At 36.0% G+C, this 26,186-nt stretch overlaps 1 protein-coding gene across 1 annotated transcript in view; it reads left to right on the top strand.

Annotated features, from left to right (window-relative positions):
• Positions 1–1,460: 1,460 nt before the first annotated feature.
• NRCAM (neuronal cell adhesion molecule) overlaps positions 1,461–26,186 on the top strand; it is a 151,603-nt gene continuing 126,877 nt past the window's right edge. The window contains exon 1 of the mRNA XM_027838633.1: positions 1,461–1,497. The gene's annotated coding sequence lies outside the window, so the exon portion shown is untranslated. The remainder of the gene's footprint in view (positions 1,498–26,186) is intronic.

Below are 26,186 nucleotides of genomic sequence, written 5' to 3' on the forward strand. Positions count from 1 at the left end.
TTCTTCAGCCTCTTCAACTTATATGACATTTGTTACTAGTCTAGCTCAACCATACCAGTCCACCTTGTCCAACTCAGTTTGCCCCAGATGCCCAGTATTTCTTGCTTTAAAGTGTGTGTGTGGGGGGGGTGTGGGGGTGTGATTTTCCCATTGTGCTGAGAAGAAAGAAATATATGTCAGAGGAATGGGAAACAAATTAACATGTTTATTTGAAGGAAGAATAATAGCCAAAAATTTTTAGAAAATTCACCTTTAAGAAGTGTCTGATTAATTACTAATTACTAATCATATGAATAGGTAATTTTGTAATGGACTGTATATGAGCAGGTACTATGGATTAACCATCACTGAGAAGTTTTTGGGACCATTCAAGGTTTCAAACAAAGGCTTGGAGATTTAATCCTACCTAGTAAGAGTCAAAAGTGAATTAATATCCTTGTCATTAACACAAGCAGGCATGGCTAAACAATTTTCCCAAATGATGCTATGGAGTCATTCCTTTATTAGACCATATGCTCCCTATGAGATTTTTGCCCTGAAATGAGTTGTAAAAATGCATTTATTGAAACATAAAAAAAAGAAACTCCCATTGCCTCCATTTGAAATCTGTACTCAGATACATGTCCTTCCAAGCTCTACCCAGTGGTACATTCACAGTTTCCCTTTTGGTGAAATACTATTAACATAATGCATACTTGGCAGTGTTTGAAAAAAGAGAAGGAGTAGAAAAGAGATGATACTGTGGGGATCACTGAAAAGTATTTTCTTTGCCTTCTGTGGGATACTATGCTGATGAAAATAAATCCTTTATTTCCTACAGAATTTCACCAATATTCCTTTAGAGAGAGGTTCTAGTTTATCAGCAGGAATTTAATACCAAAGGAAGAATATCTTCATTGTTATAAATTTAGTTTAAATTTCATAATAGATATCCATTAATCTCCATGACACTACCATTTGCATTGTATAATGTGAACTTGCGAAAGTGTTTCCCCATGTCTTTAAAACCTTAGATAATTTTATCAAATTCAATACAGAAACATTTTGATGTATTCTAAAGCACACAGGAAAACATATTTTTCCCTTGACTTTAGAGATAATATTGCCAAACCTCCAAAAGTTCCCTACTTCAAACTTGAAAGGATAATTTTAGCAGTGACTTCTTTGGGTAGTGACTCTTGAGAGGATAATGGCAACACAGTTCTAATCAGCTCTTATATCCTTTCAGCTGTCTTATTTAATTTAACTCAAAGAAATATGCTTTGGCAAATTTAATTCACAGTTTGTCTTTGCTTCCAGGGCTACAACCCTAATTGCTGTTTCCCATCAGGGAGTCAAGTCAAAGTTAACATCTTGACAGATATGATTGACTGGTAAATGTCTGGCTTACATTTATATCTTCTGCTTCTCAACTCACAGGGCTCTGCTGAAGAGACCTATGGCATAAAAGAGTAAAAGAAAAAAAAAACATCTTACACCAGAAGACCATTTTACAAGGTAGGAATTTGTTTCTTCTTTTAAAAAAAAGCAGTAATGGAAGAAGGGTGTAATGCTGTAAGATGGCACAATTTGGTTGTATTTATTATTAATGTGATATGTCCTATTCTCATATTTACTTACATTTTCACATCTAAAAGCTCTAAGATGAGAGTACAAGACTATAAACTCAAAACCATCGATTTTTGCTGTTTATTGGATTGTAGATTAAATCTCCAGGGGAAAACAAGGCAGCCCTCCATATCTTTTCCTATTAAGATTTGATTTAATAAACCATGAAATGTGAAACTTGCAGAGAGAACAGAACTCAGAGCAGAAACTCTAAGAGTAAATAAATATGCCTCTTTAGGAACTAGAGATTGAATTTATAAGCACATATTTATTTGACTGAGGAAAGAATTGTGTGTGTTGTCATTTCCCCTACCAAATACATATCAAAAATCTTCTGAGATACTGCTGTCTACATGCTTTCTCAAGTCACACAATGAGGTCAGGTAGTTCAAAAGTCTATTTGGGAAGTTTTTTAAGTTAGCTTTTATTTTTGCTTTCTGCTTCCCCCATTTTTAAAACAGAGATAGCATTGGTAGGCCTTCAGTGCCATCTTGATAGTCATCTGTTGCCAGTATGGGGAAGAAAATCTTATTTGGAGATCTAGAACATGCTACAGAGAACTGTATACAGCCTTTTTCAACAATGATGTCTGTCTAATGGAATTTATGAGAGAGAGAGAGAGAGAGTAATTGTTCAGACATTTCATCCTATACCTTTTTATGTCTCCAGCTCTCTTAAGGGAATTTCTCATAAACTTTGAACTAAGAAACTGGACAGCATTCAAGATCTTATGATAGTTAAACTATTAGTTCATATTATTTTCTCCTGAAATCCTTTATTTGGGGTAATGTTTAGATTTTTTAAAAAGTTAATGAGTCAAACACCAAAATAGGCTTACAATTTCCATTGGGTATCAAAGGAGATTTCATATGAGTTACTCAGTTTTAATGGTATTTATTCAGCTGATAGAATTTAGAACTGTTCTGAAACTACCAATTAAGCCTAAGAAACCAGTAATGTTGCTTTGCAAAGTAGGCAATATAGGTATTTGTCTCCTTTCATAAGAGACACAGACATTTCATATTGCAAAACTGATAAATATTTTCGTTGTTTCCACTAAAGTCCTACTCCAATATCCCATCATAGCATGGAGATGACCCTGAGTGCTTAAAGGCTGCCAAACTGTGAAAGTTCTTACAGGCCCCTTGTCAGAGTACAATTCTGGTCCAAGGAATAGCCTTGGTCAAAGGAGCTCATCACCAGAATGTTGACCACCAAGTCATGTTTTTTTTTCCTTCTGGAATAATTCATTTAAATGATCTGTTGAGGCTTGGAGTGCTAACAGTCTATATGGGGGAAGAACGACCCACATTGATAAAACCACGGCTGTTTGAAGTGTTGAAGTATGTCTTTTCAGTTGACAAGGATAGCATAGATGAACTTTAAAGTTCCTTCCAACTCTAAACCTATGATTCTTGGCTTGAACCTATGGCTTGATTTTCAGGCTTAAACCTGAATATACAGTTTTTCAAGAAAGATCTTACTGCATGAAGTGAGACATATCTATAATGTGAAACACTTTAATTAACAGGAGTGCCCTTTAGAGCAAGGTATAGGTAAGTCAATTCAAATAGAATTATTTGGAAGATGAAAAAGTTTCCCTACTGTTATTGGGTAAAATTACCTCACAATATTCTAAAATACCATACTAGTACTTAGAATGAGATAGATCAGTTTTTCTTAGTCTCTCAGCTGTAAGTTAATATGTTATGAGATACTTCAGAGTAATGGAAAGAGAGCAGTACCCTGTTGGTGACTTACAAATGACAGTTAATAGAGAAAAGTAAAAACAAAACAAAGCAATACCAAAAAAAACTTTCCAGAGCAAAGAGGAACAGGTATAAAGAATTGCATTGTGCCTTTAGCAGTAATAGCAGTAATGGGTCCTAAAGCAGATGCTTTCCCATTTTCGATGGCATTTACCTCTCTGGTCTCTAAGGGAGTTTCTCTGGCCTGAGTACCTTATTTTCTCTTTTACTTATTGTTTGAGAGACATGGGATTTAAAACCTCTTTTCTGAAATAACAAGTGAAATAAAGTACAATTCCACCTCTTTGAATGCCCGCTAGTTTTGTGATCATTTTGACTTGCCTTTTTTTTAAGGCTACTGAATTAACTTTTTGGCTGTTAGGCACCAGCAGAGCCACTAAAATGTCTCATTTTTCTTTCTGTTAATGGTTTAATCTGGTCGAAACTAAATATTGGGTGTCTTCTCCATTCCTTTCCCTTGCAATACAATGACCCGACTTTGTTGTGACTTGCTGCTATTCTCAGCATTTCTGAAGCTTGCTCCTATTCAGGACATGCCCAAGCTATTCAGGGATTTGACCTTCGACTCGATAGTCAGAGAGTTTTTATGTAGCTAACTCCTTAGAGTTTTCTGTAGCTTTTCCCACAGTAGTGAGACTTCTGAGTAGAGCCAGCTTCAGTCAAAATTATGAAGTAGACAAAGTCACTATCTCACAGGCTCATTTTTTCCTTTTTTTTGATAGCACAGTGTGTTTGTACCTCCAGAGAACCATACACCAAAGTGATGAAGTGCTAGTGGCAAGATTTCAGGCAATAGCCACTAAGTGGGCACTGGGGCCTTTTTGATGCCCTTTGAAATCATATGATCACTGTTTCTTCAATTGTTTGCCTCCTACCTGCTCTAGATTTTCTTCTTTCTACACTCGTTCCTAGGTAAGCTTATCCATTTCCATATATTCATTTATGACTACCAAATTTTCATTTCCAGCTCAAATCTTTTCCATGAAGTTTACTTCCTTATCTCCAGCTTCCTGCTGGACATTTCTACATAGCTGCCCTTCTAGAATCTCAAATGCTTCATACCCAATAGAAACTTTCACTGCCTTTCTTCCTTGCCTGGAATATATTCCTTTCTTAGCCATACCTCTTAGAATTAATTCTTAGTATCCTTTTCCGATTTTCCCCCCATCCCAGCCACAGTACCTCCCAAAACTGCACTGGATTTATTTTTAATATACATATGAATGTATATCTTGTCTCCCCAGATAGAATAGCAGGCTAAAACTGTTTCTTTTTTCTCCTTTGTATCTTAGGTGCCAGGAAGAGTTTCTGATGCGTAACAGATATTTGATAAATGCTTGTTAAATCACTGATTTCCCCCAAACCTGTCCCAATTCCTAACTGCCCTACTCTTGTTCCTCTTTGATACCTAGCTTCAAAACCTTGGGAACGTCTTTGGCTGTTCCATATCCTTCATCACATCCAATTACATTGCTAAGTCCTGTCCATTCCACTCTATAACATTTCATGCATTTGCCCCCTTCTTTCTGCTTATCTTGCTACCACCTTTTGTTCAAATCCCTTTCACAGCTCATCTGGACTATTACTTTAGAAAAAAAAGCTTTATTGATATGTTTTGTTTTTACATTACAAGCATTTACATATCATTCCCACTTCTTGAATGGTCTTTATAATGAAGTAAACCAGTTAAATAAAACTAATAATACAGTGACCTTAACTAAAAGTGTGTGTAACATTTCACATCTGTAATACCTTTGCCTCTCTCTCTCTCTCTCTCTCTCTCTCTCTCTCTCTCTCTCTCTCTCTCCCCCTCTCCCTCTCTCTCCCTCTCTCTCTCTTTTTTAATCAACAGAAATCTGTTTTCCCTCCATCCCACCCCTTATTCCAGTAGCAGGCATTTTTATATTTATTGAATACTAGACCATGAGATAAAATTACTTCTCTGTAAGTTCTGTACCTAATCTAGTCCACTGATTGATCTATTTTTTTTTCAAGTATCAAATTGTTTTTGATGGGGATGGGACCTGCAGATCTTCCTACAATCTTTTTCTGTATAAAAATATCAGTCCCATCCTCGTCAACTTTAATATTACTACTACAGCTAGGTGACACAGTGAATAGAGTGCCTGGCCTGGAATCAGAAAGACTCACCTTCCAGAGTTCAAATCTGTCCTCAGATACTTAGTAGCTGTGTGATCCTGGGCAAGTTGCTTAGCCCTGTTTGCCTCAGTTTCCTCCTCTGTAAAATGATCTGGAAAAGGAAATGAAAAACTATTCTACTGTCTTTGCCAAGAGAAGCCCAAATGGGGTCATGAAGAGTTGGATACAACTCAACAATAACAACAAAAGTATAGTTTGATATTTGGCACTGCTAGGCCACCTTCAATCCCATTTTCCCCTTATTTTTTCTTGAGTTTCTTGTCTTAATTTCTTCTTGTTCTGTAAAGTAATCTTTTAGTAGTTTGATTGGTATGACATTAAATCAATAAGCATTTAAATAATATTTAGTTGTATTTAGATTTATATAATATTGTCATTTTTGCTATGAGGGAAGGGAATGAGCATTTATATGGCACCTCCTAGGTGCCAGGTACTGTGCTAAGCACTTTTACAAATATGATCAAATTTGATCTTCATAACAACCCTGTGAGGTAGGCGCTATTATCACCATTTTATAGTTGAAGAAACTGAGTCAAATAGAGGTTAAGTGACTTGCTCAGGTTCACACAGCTAGTAAATGCCTGAAGCCAAATTTGAACTCAGGTCTTCCTGACTCCCTGCTCTCTATCCTCTGTGCCACCAGCTGCCTCCTGTTACCATACGTCTCCTTATTATATTGGCTCATCCTTCCTATAAGTAATTAATATTTTTTCAATTATTTAGGTCTGTCTTTACTTCTGTAAATACTTGTTTGTAGTTGTATTTATGTGGTTATTTTGTATATTTTAGAAGGTAATTTCCCAAATATTTTATACATTCTATAGCAATTTTAAGTAATAGTCTCCTGACGGGTCTTCCTGCCTCTAGTTTTTTTCCCTTTCAAATATATCCTCCACACAGATAGCACCATAATCTCACTAAGACACAGAAGTCTTGACATGTCACACCATGATTTTAAAAAAATGCCTCTAGGTTTAAATGCAGTCTTCTTAACCTGACATTTAACTTAATTCATAATCTGACTCTAGCCTCATTTTGGATGTTAGCACTCTACATCCCAACCAGACTAGACTACCTGTTGTTTCCCAGATCTAGCATGCTATCTCCTGTCCTCTGTATATTCATGTCAATGTGTAGAATACAGTCCATCCTCATTTCTGTCTTACTTCACTGTTCAAATTAAGAGCCACCTTCTCTGTGAAGCCTTCCTTGATCATCCTAGCTAAAAGTATTAGCTCTTCCTCAAATTTTCTTAGAGCACTTTGGATCTCTCTTTTGGCCCCCATCACTCCCTACATTGTATTATTCTTACTTATGCATTGTTATATATTATCCTCATCCCCCACCCACATCACAGATGTAATTTCCTTGACATCTTTTTTTTTACATCTTTTTTTTTAATCTTTCTATCCCTATCACGTTTTAGGGACTTCATAAATGTTTGCTGAATTGAATTGAATTTGATGTTATGGGTTTCCTTCTTTGTCCATTACCCTGAAGAGAAAGAATATCCATGTTACACTTTAAAATTTAATCTATATAATGTCTTTGAAAAGAAAAATCTGATTCACTGCTAGAGGTACTTATTGCAGATGGAATGGAGTTTTTCTTTTTGGCAAAACACATATGACTTTCTCTTTCCCAAGTAAATATTATGTATGAATGGAGGAGAAGAGAAATTATATCCTGAGTAGCAAATCAATATCATTGTAAAATCTGTTTTGCTTATACTTCATCAATAATGAGTTTCACTGATGAGAATCAAACCTTTATCATGGTGTGATGTTTTTGTTTTTGTTGTTTCAACTTAAGGCATTTAAACAATATATTATGATGAAGAGAATTAATAGTGTGTAATTAAATCCAACAATGAAGACTTGAATCAGTTTTGTTATCCAAAAGTTTGAAACGAAAGAGTTTTAACATAAAGGAAAGGTCATAGGATTCAGTACTAAGAACAGACCTTTAGAGGTCATGTAGTCCAGCCCCTTCATTTTACGGAGGAGGAAACTGAGGCTTAGACACATGAAGTGACTTGCTCATGGTTACACAGATGATTGTTACTCTGGTATCATTTACACTGATACTTATCAATGTTTTGGCTGTGGCTCCAGATGATAATGTATGATGATTAGGTCTTAATGCACATTGAAACTTGGTTCTAAATTTGTACAAAATAATACTGGGATCTTTATCATCTCAGTGATTTATTGATTACTTGCATCAGTCAACTAAAAAGAAATAAAACCTGAATCAGCATTTTTAAAAATTTATGAATTTATTCTCTCTTCAGCCCTGCCCAGTCACGACAGCATATTCTCAATTTCTAATGTTCATTCTTTCACTCAAGAAATATTCAGATCGGTTTAATTCAACATTAATTAAGTACAAAGGAACTCATACTGGACATGGAGTCAGAGGACTTGGGTTAAAATTTCATCTCTGCCGCTGCTCATCTATATGACTTTGAACAAGTCATTCTGACTTTGGGCTTCAGTTTCCTCAACCATGAAATAATAAATTGTAGTGGGTGTCTTCTAAGATCCCTCCTAGATTTATATTTATGACCATTGTACATGCCAAGATTTTAAGGCATACAAAGATGAGTAAAACAAAGTCTCTCCACTCAAAAAGCTAATGGTACATAATATATTGTATTTATTCATATAGTTCATGCCTTGTCCCCTGAATTTTGAAGATTACCTCCATGCAATTTCACATACACATTATTTCACATATATATATACATCAGCCCCCCAGATTGGGATGCTTTTGTTGTCAGCAGCTGTAGCTGCCCCTTGAAGGCTTTTTAAGAGTAATTCATGAGATATGAATGTCTCTGTCATGCTAAATATTGCTTAAGAATTCACTCTTCAACACTTTTCATCTCTTCTAAACAACCCATCAGAGGTTCAGCCAGAAAGGAAATTATACCTATAGTGGCAGCAGCAATCAATTTTCTTGCATAATTCCCATCTCTCTCCCCTGACTATGTTTGGAGAGAAAATACATGCTTAAAAATTGATTTGGGGCGATTGGAAGGGAGAGGGGAGAATTACATAAGTAAATGTATTGTAAATGATGGTTGGTTCTTAGTGCTTAAGATCTTTGAAAATGTCTACTATCTGGATGTACATTCACTTACTGTGGCTGATCAATCATCATTAGACATTTATTAATTGTCTGCTATGTATCAAGCTTTGTACTAGACATGGGAATACAAATCAAAAATGAGATAGCTCCTTCTCTCAGGGAACTTATATTCTACTAATGCCACTCTACTGACATGTTATCAATGTTGTATTTTTATTTATGCTTTTGAAAAGTTTTCTGAGGTCAGAAGAGAATATGTTGCTAGCAAATCAGTCCTTCATGATGGTTCTATATCAAAATTATTACGTTTTATGTGAAAGACTTATAAAAAATGAAGTTATAGATGGCTCTAATTTTAATATCATTTAGAAGTATAATCTGGCTAATATTTCTAATGATCTGTTGTATCAATATTAGGGATGGGTGCTGGACAGATGATTTCATTGGCATAGGGAACTCCCAAGAGAGGAAACTCTACCAATGCCAATCAGCACCTTCTGTTCAACTTGTAAACTGAGTTCCTAGAGCACTGGGCATTAAGTGACTTGCCCAGGGTCACACAAGCACTGTTTGTCAGAGGAATGACTTCAACTGAAGTCTTCCTGGCTATGATGCCAGCTCTCTACCCATTAGGACACATTGCCTTTAAATATACCTGCATTTTCAAAATTAAGTATTTATTAAGCACAAACAACATTTATTTAATTGGAGTAAACCAATAATGTATGAGGCAGGTGTACATAAAGCACTGGGCCTAGAGTCAGGAAGACCTCAGTTCAAATCTAGCCTCAGACACTTACTAGCCATGTGACCCTGGGCAAGTCATTTAACCTCTGTTAGCCTCTCCTCAGCTATAAATTGGGGATAAAAATAGCACCTACCTCAAAGGGTTGTTGGGAGGATGAAATGAGTTAATAATTGTAAAGCACTTAGCACAGTACCTGGCACATAGTAGGTGCTAAATACTTATCCTCTTCTCCCTTCCCTCCCTAAACCCTTTGAGTATTTATAGCCTAGTGAGAAAAGACAAGCATACATATATAAGCCTAAGTGACTATGTAGACTCAAGTTTTGACATGGCCACCAATAGGCATAAACATTTAGTTTATGCCTAAAAGTAGGCATGTGTGCTATGTGGGTGTCTTGTCATCTCCCCCCGACATCTAGACATTTCATCCATGGCTGCTCATTGAAAAGATTAGATTCTGACTGCAGGTTTATCTGGGGACTGAGCAAATGAAACCCTGAAAAGAGCAGGAGGTTGAAGTGAATCTTTAGTTTTTAAAGGTAGTGTCAAAGGTAGCCATCACATGTAACTGTAGAGTTAAATCATGCCTTTAGTTTTTGAAGGCAAAGAAAAAAATGAAGTTAAATATTCACACTGGTAGAAAATATTTCTACTTTTGATGAACAGTTTAGCTATAAAGATAGTTAATGGTTGAATAATTCAGAAAACAAAATCAGGCTTATTAGGGTTATGAGAGAGAACAATGTCTTTTGAAAGGGTTGAGTAGGATATGGTACATAAAACCCTGAGAAGACTTTTTTTTTTCCAGTAACGTTGTAGAAATTCTCATTCAGATTCATGCTTTGTGTATTCTTTCATGTGTTACAATTGAACAATGGAGCATGCCAGACTATGCCACAGTGTTGATTAATGCATTCCTTGAATGTGTTGATTAATGTGTTCCTGGGATGCAGCCGTATGCCCTGACTGCACCTGAGGTGTTCTCTAATCAGCAGTGCTTAAGTTGCCAGTCCAATCACATTTTGGCATTTACAAATGTACGTTTATGTATGGATGGAATGACTGGAAAAAAAATAAAAGTGGAAAAGGATTTTATATGAATAGTCTTCTCTTACTATATACTCAGTTGGGACTTTATCAATTAAAGAAATTACAGATGAAAGTCACTGAATTGAATGGATAATACTGTTTTGTGTCTCTTCAAAATATTTTATCACTTTAATTCTTTTTCAATTATTAGAATTTAGTTTTTTAGAAAAAGCTACCAACATGCTTATTATGAACCACAATAACCTAAATGAGGAAGAAAAAGGTATCCAAATATATAGTTAGTTTCTGTTTTCAATACAGTTTGGTAAATTCAGAGTTTGGTGAATGACTAGACCCAAAGAATAACTATTAATTCATTCATTTCAGTTAGGTAAATTCAGAGTTCTGAAAATACCTATATCCAAAAGTAACTATTAATTCCTTGATGTCAACTTGGAAGGTCTCTATGAGAGTGCCCTTGGGATGATTTGTCCTTGGCCTCATCCTGTTTACCATTTTTATCAATGATTGGATAAATGCATAGATGGAATACTTATTGCAATTTCATCAAGCATAATTCTGAGGATAGATAACACACTGAATGACAAAAATATCTCAACTAGCTAGGAAATCAGGCTGAGGCAAAAAAGTTATAATTTAATATGGATAAATAAAAAGTCTTACATTTGGTTTAAGAAGTCAACTTCACAAATTCAAGGTGGGCTCGATATCTGTTTGACTAAAACAGACTAGGGTGAATTTACAAGCTCAATGTGAATCACCAGTGTGATATGGCAACTAAAAAACCCTGATGTCTTGGGCTGTATTAAGAGAGACACAGTGTACAGATCAAGGATGATAGTCCCATTTTACTCTGTCCTCATCAGAACATGTATAGGGTTTGGGGCACCATATTTTATTAAGGACTTTGATAGGCTCAATGTGCCCTCAGATAAGAGCAAAAAAAGAATAGACATAGCCTTAAGTTCCTATCCAAGGATTGATTGAAGGAATTGGGCATGTTTAACCTGAAAAAGAGAAGATTTAGGGTAGAATAGGATAACTATCTTCAACTATGTTCAGGACTGCTTGTCTCCAGAAGGTGGATAGAACTAGGTTCTATGGAAGGGTTGTGCGGAGTGGCAGGCTTCAGTTCACTGTAAGAAAAACTTACTGACCAGAGTGATCCAAAAATAGAATAAGTTCCCTTGAGAGATAATGGATTCTTCCTCATTGGAAGTCTTTGGGCAAAGGCTAGGCGATGGATATTTTGTGAGCAATGTTGTCTAAAGGATTCTCATTCAGGTACTCAGTTATCTATTTGATGAAATTAGTTATATCAGTTGGTACCCTCTTCTTGTCATCAAACTAGTGTTGTTTCATTATTAATCTGCTTCAATCACAGATACAACTTTTCTTATTATGTTATAGTTTTTGTCCAGCGCTTATTCTTGCAAAGGCTTAGATGTATGCAATTCTAGTTCTTGGTTGGAAGTAGAGAGTGTTACATCACCTCCCAAAACACATGCACATGTGCATACACAAACACACACACACACACACACACACACACACACGAGTGCATTTTTGCTTTCATTTATTGCAGACACTACAATTCTTTTGCTTGTTTCCAAACTTCCAAGCCCTGAGTTTCTGATTCTCTTAAGACTACATGGATGAAAAGTTGCTCATTCCCTTTCAGGAATACAGACAAGTAGACAGGAAATATAAGTGTCCAGTGACAGAAGCATTTCTAGTTCAGTGTTCATGGAAGGCAAGAGATCCTATCTGACATTTGATAATTAACAAAAAATTATATGGCTCTGAAGAAAATGTGTGTATTAATATATAAACTTTTCATGTTACACCCCAAATTTTATGGGAGGATGCAATTTTGGTTCAAGTTCACAAATAATAGAAACACACAAGATGTGTTTGTGGAAACTAATCTCAGGAAGTTGTTTTTTGTTTTTGTTTTTTTGATCAGTAGAGAAGGCCCTTTAACTATGTGGCAAGTTACAATAAGAAATGCATAGAAGAATAGTCTGCATTTGTGATTAGACATGCATTTCCCCTGGTCTGCGTAAATTCTGCAAGTATAGAAAGGATAAACAAAGGAGAAGCAGTGAACATAATTAATCCATTTTTTCTATAAAGCTTTTGATACTGTATCACACAAAAGCTCTGCTTACAGAGACTGCTAGCATGGTAAAAGAAAGGCCATAAAAGAATAGAAAGGACGTTTCAACATGGGGAGAGACAGACAGAGAGTGAGGGAGACAGGGGAAAAATTGGTTCCTCTACGTTTCTGTTTTTTATTTGCTGTATATCACTGAGTCAATGCCATTGATCAAATGGGCTGTTTCTTGGAATCACACAATTATTGAGGAGTTAATAAATACAATTAGACAAAACTACAAGATTCAAATGAGCTGGAAAAAAATGTATTCAAGTTGCAAGGGCATTGGAATATTCATCTTTATTATGTAACATTTCACTCTCATAAATACTTTAAATACAGATATGTTTTAACGTTATTTTCTACTTGAAGGCATGAAACTGTCTTCATAACTGGTTTTACTTGTAGCACAGTTAAACCCTAGTGATAAGAACACACAGCTGCTAAAAATGACTTGAAGTATTCTCTTAGAGAAATAGGGAAAAGGAGACTATTGTGGCAATTCAATTCCAGCCTAGGAGGAACTGAATAAATTTTTGTTGAACTGAAGTTATCTATTGATTAATTACTGTAACTAAATTGGAAATAGTCAATTCTAAAAACTTGTAACCACATTTGTTCCCTAGTTCCCTCAAAGGTACTTAGAATAACCTTGTAAACATTTTTTAACAAGCTTTGAATGCTGATAGAAAATTGTGAAGTATTTTTCCCTTTTAAAAAATACCTTCATTTTGACCCAACAGACTCTTCCCAACCAACACCCCAATGGTATCCTCATCTCTCTCTCTCTCTCTATCTCTCTCTCTCTCTCTCTCTCTCTCACACACACACACACACACACACACAGACACACACACACACACACACACACACACACACACACACTCTGGATTCAGAGACAAAGGATCTGGATTCAAAACTATTTACCACCTAAGACAAATCACTCAACATCTCAGTCTCTAACTCTGTGAAGTAACACATGAGTGCTACTTGGATAGAAATGAACAATTATTAGACTATGAAGGTAGTCACATATACTTAAATCACATATATTTAAATATATGTGAAACCATACTATGCATAGGTGTCCAGGAAGACTTAAATAAATAAAAGAGAAGGGAAAAGAAGGGAGGAACAGATAGATGCATCCAGGCAGAATAACTGTATCAGTTCGGAGTAGAAGGTTTGTATAGGGAAATAAGAGGTGACTTCAGAATGGTAAACTGACATTCAGACATTGAGCTCCAGGATAAGGATTCTGGACAATATGCTCTTAGCCAGGGGTGGGGAACCTATGTCTTGGAGGCCATATGTAGCCCTCTAGGTCCTCAAGTGTGATCCTTTGACTGAATCCAAACTTCACAGAACAAATACCCTTAATAAAAGAATTTGTTCTGTAAAACTTAGACTCAGTCAAAAGGCAACGCCTGAGGACCTAGAAGGCCACATGTGGCCTGGAGCCTGCAGGTTGCCCCCCTCTGCCCTTGGCTGTGGGGATTCATTGAAGATTTTTGAACGGGAGGTGATATTTGCAAAATGGAAGATTACTAAACTGGTAATGTTGTAAATCGAACTGGGACTAGAAAGAATGGTCAGATGACTATTGCCATGGTCAAGCTTCTGGTAATGATGGCCTAGACTGCAGTAGCAATAGTAGGAATGGAAAAAGAAGGGGGTATGCAACACTTATATAAATAAAGTGAAACTAAAGCAGAAGCTTTTAAATGAAATGTGTTTACAATGTCTCAGTTGTGCTTGCTTGGTCTTCTTATTCAAATTAGCTGAGAGGTTTTTTTTGTTTCACATTTCCATCATGCATAAGATCTCATTGGAGATACCAGTGATTCTGGAAGAGAAATGTGAATTGTGATAATAAATCATTCCAATTTGTTTTTAGCATCCTAGAACTTTTTGGAAAAGGAGGATTTTTCTTGAAGATGCGCTATTGTCAGCAAAAAGAAAAATGATGTAATCAATCCTAACTGAGAGAGTATATAGCTTTAAAAATGAAGAGGGCAAGAACTAACATTAAATGGGGGTAGGGTAATAGAGAGAGAAGGAGGGTATAGCATGTACACAATTCAAACTAAAATTCTTTTCACAGCAAGTAGTGGATATAAGGGGAAAATGCCAAGGACAACAATGAAGAGAAATTGTACATAGCACTCAAAAGGGTCAACAGAAACATTTTTTGAGATGATAGTTTGGACAATATGTCATTGGTTCTAAGCAGACAAATATGTGCTAACTTTATAGGAAAAGAGTTGTATTTTCTACCACTTGGAGTAGAATTTTAAAAAAAACTACCTTATTAATTTAGGAATATTCTCTGTAATATCTCCAGTAAGCATTTCTCATTTAAAAATTCTTTCATATTTCTAGATCAAGGCAATTAAACCATAGGGAACATGCTGAGATTAATCACAATGTTCAGAATTAGTGTTGTAAAGTGACGCAGCAGGCACAGAGATTGTGTTACTTATAGACATGTTATGATCTCTAATAGACCTAACTTACTGTCTCCCAACATATTGAATCAAGAAACTCCTCCACATGAGACTTTGTTTTTAATATACATAGCTATAATTTCATCAATGTATGATTCAATGAAGTAGCTCTTTCTCCCAATACAGACCAGCTGCATTTTTGCTATTTGTAGAGAGTTTCCTGAGGGCAATGAGAGATTAAGTGGCTTACTTGCCCAGGGTCACACAGTCCATATATATGAGAAGTAGCTCTTCTTGAATCTGAGGCCACACCTACACCCACTACTTGATGCTAAGTTCCTTACTGTTTCTTTTTATTTTATTTATTTTTTCATTACATTTTAAGTTCCAAACTGTCTCCCTCCCACCTCTCACTAGAGAAAATCAACATTTGACAGAGATATTTAAATATATGTGAAACTATACTATGCATATTTCTATTTATCAGTTCTTTCTCTGGAGGTGGATAGCATCTTCCCTCACAGTTCATTTGTAATTGATTTGAGTATTTGTAGTACTCAAAATAACTTGGGTATTCACAATTGTTTATGGTTTCTTAGTATAAACATACAGTACTACCCTAGGTGGCACCATGGATAGAGTGCCAAGCCTGGAGTCAGAAAGACTTAAGTTCAAATCCAACCTCAGACATTTACTATCTGTGTGACCCTGGGCAAGTTATTTAACCCTATGTGCCTCAGTTTCTTCATCTATAAAATGAGCTGGAGAAGGAAATGACAAACCACTCCAGTATCTTTGCCAAGAAAATCCCAAATGGGGTCATGAAAAGTCAAACATGACTGAAATGAGTGAACAGCAACAATAATTTTTCTTGCTTCTCCAAATCAAGTCAAAGAGGAAATGGTCTCAGTGTTCTAAAATGGAAAAATTCATTAGCAAAAAAAAAAGAAAGAAAGAAATTGAGAGAATAGTTGAAGCTACCAGCCTACTTTTTTTCATCTCTGGTATCTTAATTATAATGATCTATACTTATAAGAAGGACAAATTATTTCCACATCTTGATGGACATAGAACTGACTGAAAGATAAGGAAGTAAAATTTCAATTGTAATGTCTGTTATTTTTTCATTTTTTTTAAAAAAAATTACTCGGGAGAGCAAAATGTGTCCTTAAAAACCCTTCTCTGACAAGGAGACTCCATGCATATGTTGAGATCATATAAAATTCTCTGAAAGATGTAACCACAGAAATAGCTTTGGTCATTGATCCTCTAATTTCAAGTAAGTCATGAAACAGGAAAATACCAGAGGTGTTCGTAGCTGTCATAGAGAACGTCCTGTAAATGCTCCATGTGGAAGAAGGATTACCTATTAGTGGTAAGGTCCTCCAGATGCTTCTGCTTGTGGATAATGTTTTGCTGATTGGATTGTCTTCCTCATTGATAACCACAGTCACTCAAAAAAAAAAAAAACCGACCGTAACAATCTACACAGGAAAAACTAAATGGATGAAAAATACTTATTACCTCAGTAATGACATGTAGTTGTATGGGCAACTGCAGAATGATCTGGGACCAAAATTAAATAAGAGAAAAGGAATGGGTCAGTATGTTGGAAATTCTTGCAGCATTTTGAATGATCTTAGATTTTTCCTGAAACAAAAACCCATTTTTTTTCATGCCAATGTTATCTCAATGATGCTGTATGCCTATGAGTTATGAAACACTACAATTCTGGAAGAATCAAAATTGCTGATGACCCAAAGGGCAATGGAAGGACATGTGGCGGGCATAAATAGGTTGAAACATATTATCAGTGACTTGTGTGTAAGAAGAAATGTAAGTGATATTTTAGGAAATGAAAATAGTGAAAGGTAACTGAAGGACCTCCCAAATGCTGCACTAGTATATATATTTTAAAATACACAGAAGAAGAAGTCCTCTAGCCCGTTGCATAGATCATTTAAATTCAAAGCAGGAAAGGACCTCACTGGTCCTCTAATCCAACCCCTTCCTTTTACAAGTAAGGAAATAGAGTATAAAGAGAATAAGTGATTTTCCCCAAAGTTACACAACTAGTAAGTGGCAGAGCCAGGATTAGAACCCAGGTTTTCTGATTCCAAATTCAATGTCCTTTCCATTGCAGATCCTCTACAGAGGATTTGTGAGACAGCATGTATAAAAATCACAGAAAATGCAAAAGTACAAATAGATTAAAATCTGCATTGATAGAGGAAGAGTCCATATTGAGGAGATTACAGACCCATTGACATGTATAAGGGTAAAATCATTCAACCTCCTATTATTTTTTCACTTAAATAGGATAAGCTCAAAAATTCATAAATCTAAGTTGGTACCATCTTCCACTAGGCAGCTAAGTAGCACAGCTGTTGGAGCACTAGACCTGGAGTCAAGACCTGAGTTCAAATATAAGGTCAGGCATTTACTAGCTATATGACCCTGGGCAAATTACTTAACCTTTGCCTCGGTTTCCCTAATTGTAAAATGGGAATATCAATTGCACCTACTTCACAGGCTTGCTGGAAGGAGTAAATGAGTTAATATTTGTAAGAAATGCTTAGCACAGGGTCTTGCATCACACATAGGAGGCATTATATAAATGCTTATTCATTTATTATGTCCATTGTATGGATGTGGAGAAATAATGCATGCCTAAGCTTCTCTAAAGTTTCCTTCAGCAGCTTATATTAGCTAGTTCTTGATTAGTCCCAGTGACCTATAGGTGCCAGTTACCAATCCTTCTGAATTAATGGTCCCTTTCATGGAAATTATATTAGTAGAGCTTTGAGAGTGGGGTATGACTCATCCAAGGGAAATACTGCATCTTTACATTATTTCTTAGTTTTGAACTTCAAAGAGATCTCTGACTCTATCAGCATGGCTACTTTTTCCACCAATGCAGATCCTAAAATCTCCATGCCTTAGTAAACAGTTATGTGAATTGATATATTAAAAAAAAATCATTGCCTGGTAGCCTAACTTCTGATGGTGAAACTTCCCAAATTTACTTAAGCTGGTCCTCAGACATCTAACAGACTGATACTTAAAGCTATTACTTGGTAGGATCTGCCAGAGTGTGGGTTCCACTGAACTACCAAGACATGATGAAGATTCATGAGTAAAACAGTGGCTTCATTTTCTACAAATGTTGTCTGTATGTGAACTCTACAATTTTACTAATGTTTTCTATCTTACATTGTTCCAAAGCTGATATCTAAAAGACTGACCTCGATAATGAAATTAACTCTATCATTTATTAATTTTCCCTCTGGTAAGAGAAATGGAAATTGCTTATTAGAACTGGAATTGGAAAACAATATACATACTAATTTTAAATTACTTAAATTGCATAGAATTCTTTGCAAATGATGAGGAGAGGTTTTGTTATCATTTTAAATTCTTGCTAGTTACTTCATCTTTTCTTGAAAAACCACATATGTGATCCCTGTATTTTTTTTATGTAATTGTTGGGGTAGGATTAGATTTTCTTCATTGACTCCTAGAGATCTCCTGAGTATATTTCTAGGGATTTAGCTCTGACTAGCTTACACTTCCCAGTAGTTATCCCTTTTTTATGCAAATGATTAGTCAAAACAATTCATTTTTATTACCTATTGTGACAATGGAATTCATTTCTTTGGAAAATAAACATTACATTGAAAAGAAATTTAAATACTGGATTGAAAAAAAAAGAAAAGAGCATTCTTAAAATAAAACTTTGCACACCTTATTAGCCATGTTTTTATTTCCTTGGTGATTGGATAAAATTGTTTTCCTAGGTGAGCCTCTAGTATTCACAAAGCATTGTCTCTCTATTGTACCACCACAGAGTCGGTATTATGATTTTAATCTTAAAAGAAGCAAGAAAAGATGGGAAAGGATCACCTGCTGTGGAAATAAGGCACTTCATGTTTTTCTTGTCTCTTGTGTTGTTTATGCTTCCATCTCTTTCTGATTCCCTTACTGATGTAAGAACATTTAAATTTCATGGCTTCCTCTACTGGACATAGTTCTTTCTGGTCTCATTTTCCACCATTGCTGGAAAGATGTGGTATTTCCTCGGAGTTCTTGAGCTGGGTACCACGAATGTATGAAAACTATTTTGATAAATATATTTCATTACAATTGGCTTCCTTTTTAGTCCTATGGATTCTATTTTATGCGTTTAAAATATTCTATCAGAATATGTATAGAATATCTGTTCTGAGGAGATTCACTCTGGCTTCTGGCTCTCCCTATTTGAAAGGATAGGATACATGTGAAAAAATGATCTTTCTTCTAAATAGATGTTTATGATAACGTTAGCATCTGGGATATTCCATGGCAGCATTCCACGAAAGATGAATTGATTTAATTTAAAATTATATATTTTAATGTCTTCCCCATTGAGATAGCCTCCTTCAATATTTAATAAGGTCAAATTAACACAGTATGACAGTATACATAATCAGAATGTTCTCTAAAGAAATATTTTTTTTCTTTTTTCTATAGGTTTTTTTTCTTTTAGCCATGTCTACGTAATGACCGACAGATGTTTTAGAAAGGAATAAATTGGTACATGGGGCAGTAGTTTCTGAATAGTGAGGCTTGTTCCCAGTGAAACATTTTATGAAAGCCCATATGCCCTAATACAAGAAGGAGGTTATCGGCCAAAATGATTAATTAGTCACTCCTTGGGGGACCACAGGCTTTGTTTTTGCCTTACGATTGGTTGTCAATTTGATGTATGTAAATGACAAATAAGGTCATATACTCAAAGCAAAAGCCTTCAACTGGCTAGATGACGCTCTTTGCCTATCTACACCAAGTTTGCAGATAAAGTGATATAGATAAGAGTTTTGAGGTAGAGTCAAAGATAACACTGGAGTCCTGGATCTACACACTCATTTTATATTAATGTATATCATGTAGTTAAGGGGTCTAGTAGGTATATGAGGTGAAACAACATTATATTGTTCTAAATATTTGCTCAATGTACACAAGGCCTAAAAGTTTTTTTTTTTGCTTTGGTAGATTGTTTTCTGGGGTTGTTTTGCATTTGTTTGTGGTGTACTTTTATTTTGTTGTTAGTTGTTTGGGGAATTTTGCTTATCAACGTGTTTCTGAAAGAAACTATAATATTATTCTCACTACAGGCCTGAAACATATTCTCTTGGGACATGGTGACTGTTTAGTTTATGTGATTTAATAAGAGTGATCTTAATTAAAAAGTGACTAGTACTTAGGGCAGGGATGGGGTTAGTGGGAGGGGAAAGAATGGTCCAAAATATTCTGGTCCTCAAATCTTTGTATTTCCCACCACTTCAACTCAATTAGCAACTTCAAGTGCTTGAGGCCTAAAAACTAATGGTCTCTGTACAAGTTCATTTTTGGGATCTGGATGAGACTGGATCTGTGATTTCATTAGCATAATTTCCAAATGGAGAAATTCACTTTTCCATGCAGGTTAGTGCCCTCTCTGCAACATAGATATAATCTTAGAAAGGTGCCTAAAACTCTGAGAGGTTATGTGAGTTCATTTTATGAAGATAAAAGGTTCTTACAACTTATTATACCTTTGTTTACATCATAAAAAAAACTATGGAAATGGAAAAATAAAATCATTGAATCAACTCATTACTTTGATGCTTAGCAGGAAATTGGTTTGACTGATATTTTCCCTCATTAAATTGACCAGATTTTTGACATCCTGTAAATATAATGTTTGAAAATTTGGGATGATGCTTTGTTGGAGTCCTTACAATAATGGATGTTGGACATTTAATTCTGCATCTGAAATGCTTTTTGAATAAGCTTTCAACTAACTAAGGCATATCATTGGATTATTTTGGTGGGTTTTTTTCCCTGAAATTTTCCAAATGAGTAGATACTCTCACTTTGCCACTTTACACTGCCTTAGAATCCAGGTTTTGCGTTCTGAGACAGTCCTAGCCCAAATGATGAAAGAGATAGTCTGTTTTGGGTACCTTTACCTTTCTCCTGTCAGTCTCCTCTCCATCTCTAGGTTTCCCATCCAACCCATACCTATGCACTTTATGGAAGATGCTTATTTTCTTGTTTGCTAATCCCTCTTGAGGTACTGATCATTGCTTTAGTGACTCACCTTCCATTTTAATGGTTGATTCTCTAAAGTAAAAAGCTAAAGGGGTACAAAGGTGTCTAGTCTTAGGAATTCACTGATTGGGTCTGGTATTTTTGTCTAGGGGAATATTTCCTGTTGCCCCTCAAGTCACACCACCTATATGCCTGACTGTGAAGCCACCCCTACCCAGATTATAACTTGAGTTATGGAATTTTAATATGACACTAACAAAAGTATGTTTATTTTTAAAATATACTCATTAGTAATGAAGATTTACAACCTTGAGCTTCTCAAAGGATACAAATGGAGGATTACTGCTATGAATTCTAAATGAAATGGACTCCCAGAATCTTAAAACTATCAGGAATATTAGAGATCTGGTTCAAAATCCCAATTTTATAAATAAGACATCTGAGGCCCAGAGAGGTGAATTATTTGTTCATGGTCCCAAAACTCATTAATAGCTGATGTAAGATTGGAACCAGGACCCCTGAGTCACAGTCCTGTGCTTTTTCCATGATTTCTATGACATTGTAATTCCACAAGAATTGAATTGCAAAATATTTAATTTTAGATATGGTAGTTTCTTCTTTATTCTGAGGCTTTAGAAAAGGTTAAATTCAATCAAATTACTGATGGGTGACCCCAAATAATTCATCTTAGTTATGAGTAACATCCTTAGTTTCCTAGATTTAAAGTTTAAAATTCTAAAATAATATTTATTTGCCAAGTTTACTGCCAAATTCCACTAGCAGAAATAAAGGGTACTTTAGCCCTAGATTACCTTTGAACCCCACCTCCACTTTTTACAATCGAAAGAAATGCTTTCATCTCCCTTGTGAATGAACAAATGTAGCATTTGTATTTGGTAGAACTGCTATTTGCAAAGAACAGAAAGTGTTCTCAAAGTCTTTGTGAAGTATGTCACTATGAACCCTTTAACTTGCATCCTTGTGAAGTGAGTATCCTCATTACAAACACATGCTTTGTTTAGTCAGAAGCTAATCATAAGTTTACAAAGGCTGATTGGGCATTTGGTCTGTGACTAATTTCTGGCACCAACACAGAAGAGGCTGTGAGGAACTAGACCAGCCACACATATTTTAAGTAGAAATGTTATGCCCCCAAATATCATATATTTGCCTAGTTCTCACTTTTGAATTGAAAGAATGCATTGCTTGAGAGGTGACCACGCTAATTCCAAGAAACACCAAGGTTTCTGCCAAAGCCACAGCTGTTTCTACAGTGGCAAGAGGAAGCATAGAGAATTATTTGTGGGAAAAAATGTAATATATTCCCTGTAGATGTTCAGTAATCCATTCCTTTTACCACTATACAACTGTAACGACATAGACCAATTAGAATTCAGGCATCTTTGCTGTTTCTACCTAATGGGTTTTGTGGATAATAATATTTGTTTGTCGGGGTTTGTTTTTGTTTTTTGAGCCTGGGTCTCTCCATCTTGCCCAGGCTATAAGTAGAGCAGCTACTCATGAGCCAGATCGCAATATTAATCAGTATGTAAGTTTTAACCTGTTTCATTTACCAGTCTAGGCCATTTTGTCCATCCTTGTACATCCTGGTAGCGCTTTGCACCTGGCGAGAGGATGGGAGAGAGGTCACCCGATTGGTGCCGGATTTCGTGAGGACACTTGGCTTTAGTCCTACTGTGCTCAGAACTGCTGAACTCATGTGATCTACTAGCCTCAAACTTCTCATGCAGCAAGCACTACAGACTTGGGCCACCATGCCCAGCTGGATAATAAAATTTGAAACAAGAGTGTTTTTTTTAAATTTTATTATCCAACATCAGAATTGATCTCAGTCTAGGCAGAAGAAGAAATTGCTTACATGCTGTGGCTCCAAGGGTAGTGAGAAGGGCTGTTATCCTTCAAAGGACTTCCTCCATTTGTCATCTAGTGTCTGAGATGCTACACTAGAATTTTCTTCAGCGCAAAATTCCAACAAAATGTAACCTCTTGGGTGAAGAGATTTTTATTGTTGTCTTTGTCTCTCCAACTGTCCAGGACAGTGGCTTACACATAATAGGTATTTAATAGATGATTGCTGAACTGGATTTTGATCCCTAGGAGTGATAACAAATTGAACCATTTGGTTATTTATATTTTATTTTGAACAAGCCTGAGTTATTTTTTTCTGGGCAGCTAGGTATAGTGTATAGCACCCTAGGCCTAAAGTCAGGGAGACATGAATTTAAATCCAGCTTCAAATACTTAACTAGCTGTGTAACCCCAAGCAAGTCACTTAACCTGTTTGCCTCAGTTTCCTTAAGTATAAAATGGGGATAATAATAACACCTTCCTCCCAGGGTTGTTGTGAAGGTCAAATAAGATCAAATAAGCATGCAGTAGGAGCTTAAAAAATGCATGTTCTGTTTCTTCCTTATGAGCAGGGTTTACTAAAGGAATAGGAGAGTCCATTAGTTTTTTGGTTGGTTTTTTTTTTTTGGTTTGGTTTTTTTTTTTGTGTGTGTTGTTGTTGTTTTGTTTTATTTGGTGAGCCAATTGGGGTTAAATGACTTGCCCAGAGTCACATTGCTAGTGAGTGTTATGTGTCTGAGGCTGGATTTGAACTCAGTTCCTCCTAACTCTAGGGCCAGTGCTTGAGTCCATAAGTTTACTAGGAGTGAATGGTGAATTTTACTTTGGAGATACTGGTTTTTTGGCAAAACCATAAATAGGTAGATTTATCTAGAAGACAGTAATTTATGAGGAATGGAAACTCAAGAAAGAAACCAAAGAAAGAGATACACATTTGGGAATCATTGCATAGAGTTGGTAGCTGAAACTATGGGATAAGGTAGCCAAGAAAAACTAGACAGACCTCAAGAAAGGCATATATTTACCTACATTTAGGGGCAAAAAACCGAGACGCTACAAATCAGACAAAGAAAGGGCAAGGCTAGTACATTATAGAGCCTGAAAGCCAAGTATGAAGAAGGTTTCAGGAACAAAGGGGGTGAGGAACAACATCAAATCCTTCAGAGATCAAAATGCTTTTTAATCCTGAAAGAAGTAAAACCTTTTGGGAGTAAGACATCAAATGACTAAGCTTAAACTTGAACAAAGACTTTTGGGACAACCAGTATTTAAAGATGCTACTGACCCACTGTCAGAATACTGGAGGATTTTCAGTCAGCGATAGTAATTATTTCCCCCTAATCTAGATGACCCCAACTTTTTTTTTTGTAATGGTGAGCTGCTTTTCATTTTCCTTAATCCTTCAGATGACCAGGGTGACCAGCAGCAACCAGTGGCCAAAGCAACCAGATGAGGCATTGAGAGCCTATCTCCTGGTTGGGAAACTCTGCTCAGATTTATCCAGACTCTCTAGCCCTTTCCCCCTTTTTGGTCATCAACAGCAGTTAAAGCAGGATATGAAATGGTCACTTGGGGTTCATACTGAAGTCACTGGTAGAGCAAGATGCAGATATGTGAATTGGCTCAAGCATATGACTTGCAGTCAGAAGAGATTTGAGTGTCAGTCCTATCTCTGACACGTGAGCTATGTGACTGGGGACGAATTGTTTAACCTCTCCCCATCTCATTTACCCCATGTGCAAAATGGGGATAATGATACCTGTAATCTCCACCTAATATTGCTGCTGTGAGGATCAAATAAGACAACAGGTAAAAAATAAAGCATTTTGCAAACCTTGAACTATTACATGAATGCCAGAAATTATCATTGTTATTATTATTATTATCATCGTTATTGTTGTTATTATTATTTTTTGAAACTCCTGTCCTCAAAGGCTGCTCTTAGCTCTGCTTTCTGCCCTTTATTTCCTCTGATCTGATTAGAATCTCATATATTTGTCATAAAGCTGCTGCAAACAATGATTTATTATTTATTGACAGCTATATTGAATTCACTACTTACTAGTTTATCCATGTTATATGCTTTCAGTAATTTGGGTTTGCAGTCAATTTGGCTACACTTTGGGTCCCATTCTCACTGCTGTGTTAACCAGATGCTAAGCAGTGCAGAGAAAATACAGTGTAATACAACTTTATAAAGGGCCCCTGCAGATGCTTTATAATTTTTTTCAAAAGTAAGCACATAGCATAGGATGTATGAAGAAGCCCTAAGCTTCTTCTAATAGCATAAAAAGGCATTATTTAGTTAAGAGAAAGGGACAGAGAGGTGTCCAGAAGTTTAGTAAAGCTTTGAGCAACTCCTCTTCCATGTGGTCTGGACAGAAGACAGGCAGCTGGGCCTGCTTAGCAGTCCAGGAGGGAAGGATACCTAGCCTCGGGTTACGCAAATGAACTTATTAAGGAGATTTACAAAGTAAGTCTGGTTAATCAAAAGGGAGGAGAGTGAAAAGAGGCTTTCTTACTCAATCTTTGGTAGCATGCTGGACAATTAGAAATGTCATTTTCACTCTGCCATTGTAGCCCTCAGTTGGGGTCAGCCATATGAACTAAAATACAGCTGGTGGTTTGAAGCAATAAGGCTGCTAATTAGCCAACAGGGAATGGAAACTCTGGGAAGGAGATTTTTATGTTCTCTAGTCCAGCCTGTGGACTGTGACGAGATATGTTCTTGACTTTTTTTTTTTAACCAGGATACTCATTTGACCTAATAATGATCTGGAATTCTGTCTTTTTTTTAAAGGGGAATATTAGTTTCAGATAAGGACAGAATTTGTGAATGAACAAAATTGAGTGCTGTGTCATTAAGGGAAAGAAACTTGACAGTTGTATCTTCATAAAAGGTACTTTTTTCATGAATTTCAGTATATACATATGGTCTCCATTCTGTACAAGGGCAATGCAGAGATAAAAAATGGCACATACCTTCCCCCCCTAAGGAATTTATTATTTAATAAGACAGATACATATAATATATGCAGAAATAAGTGTGACGTGAGATAGAATGAGGAAAAGCATCATGGCATGGTGGAAAGAGAACTTGCCTTGGAACAGGAAGACCTGAGTTCCAATTTCACCTCAATCACCTACTGACTCCATGATCCTGGACAAATCATTTATCTGCTAGATATTCTAGGCAACTGAGACTCTAGATT

This window comes from Vombatus ursinus, unplaced genomic scaffold (genome assembly GCF_900497805.2).
Source record: "Vombatus ursinus unplaced genomic scaffold, bare-nosed wombat genome assembly UNPS02014830.1, whole genome shotgun sequence".
NCBI lineage: Eukaryota > Metazoa > Chordata > Mammalia > Diprotodontia > Vombatidae > Vombatus > Vombatus ursinus.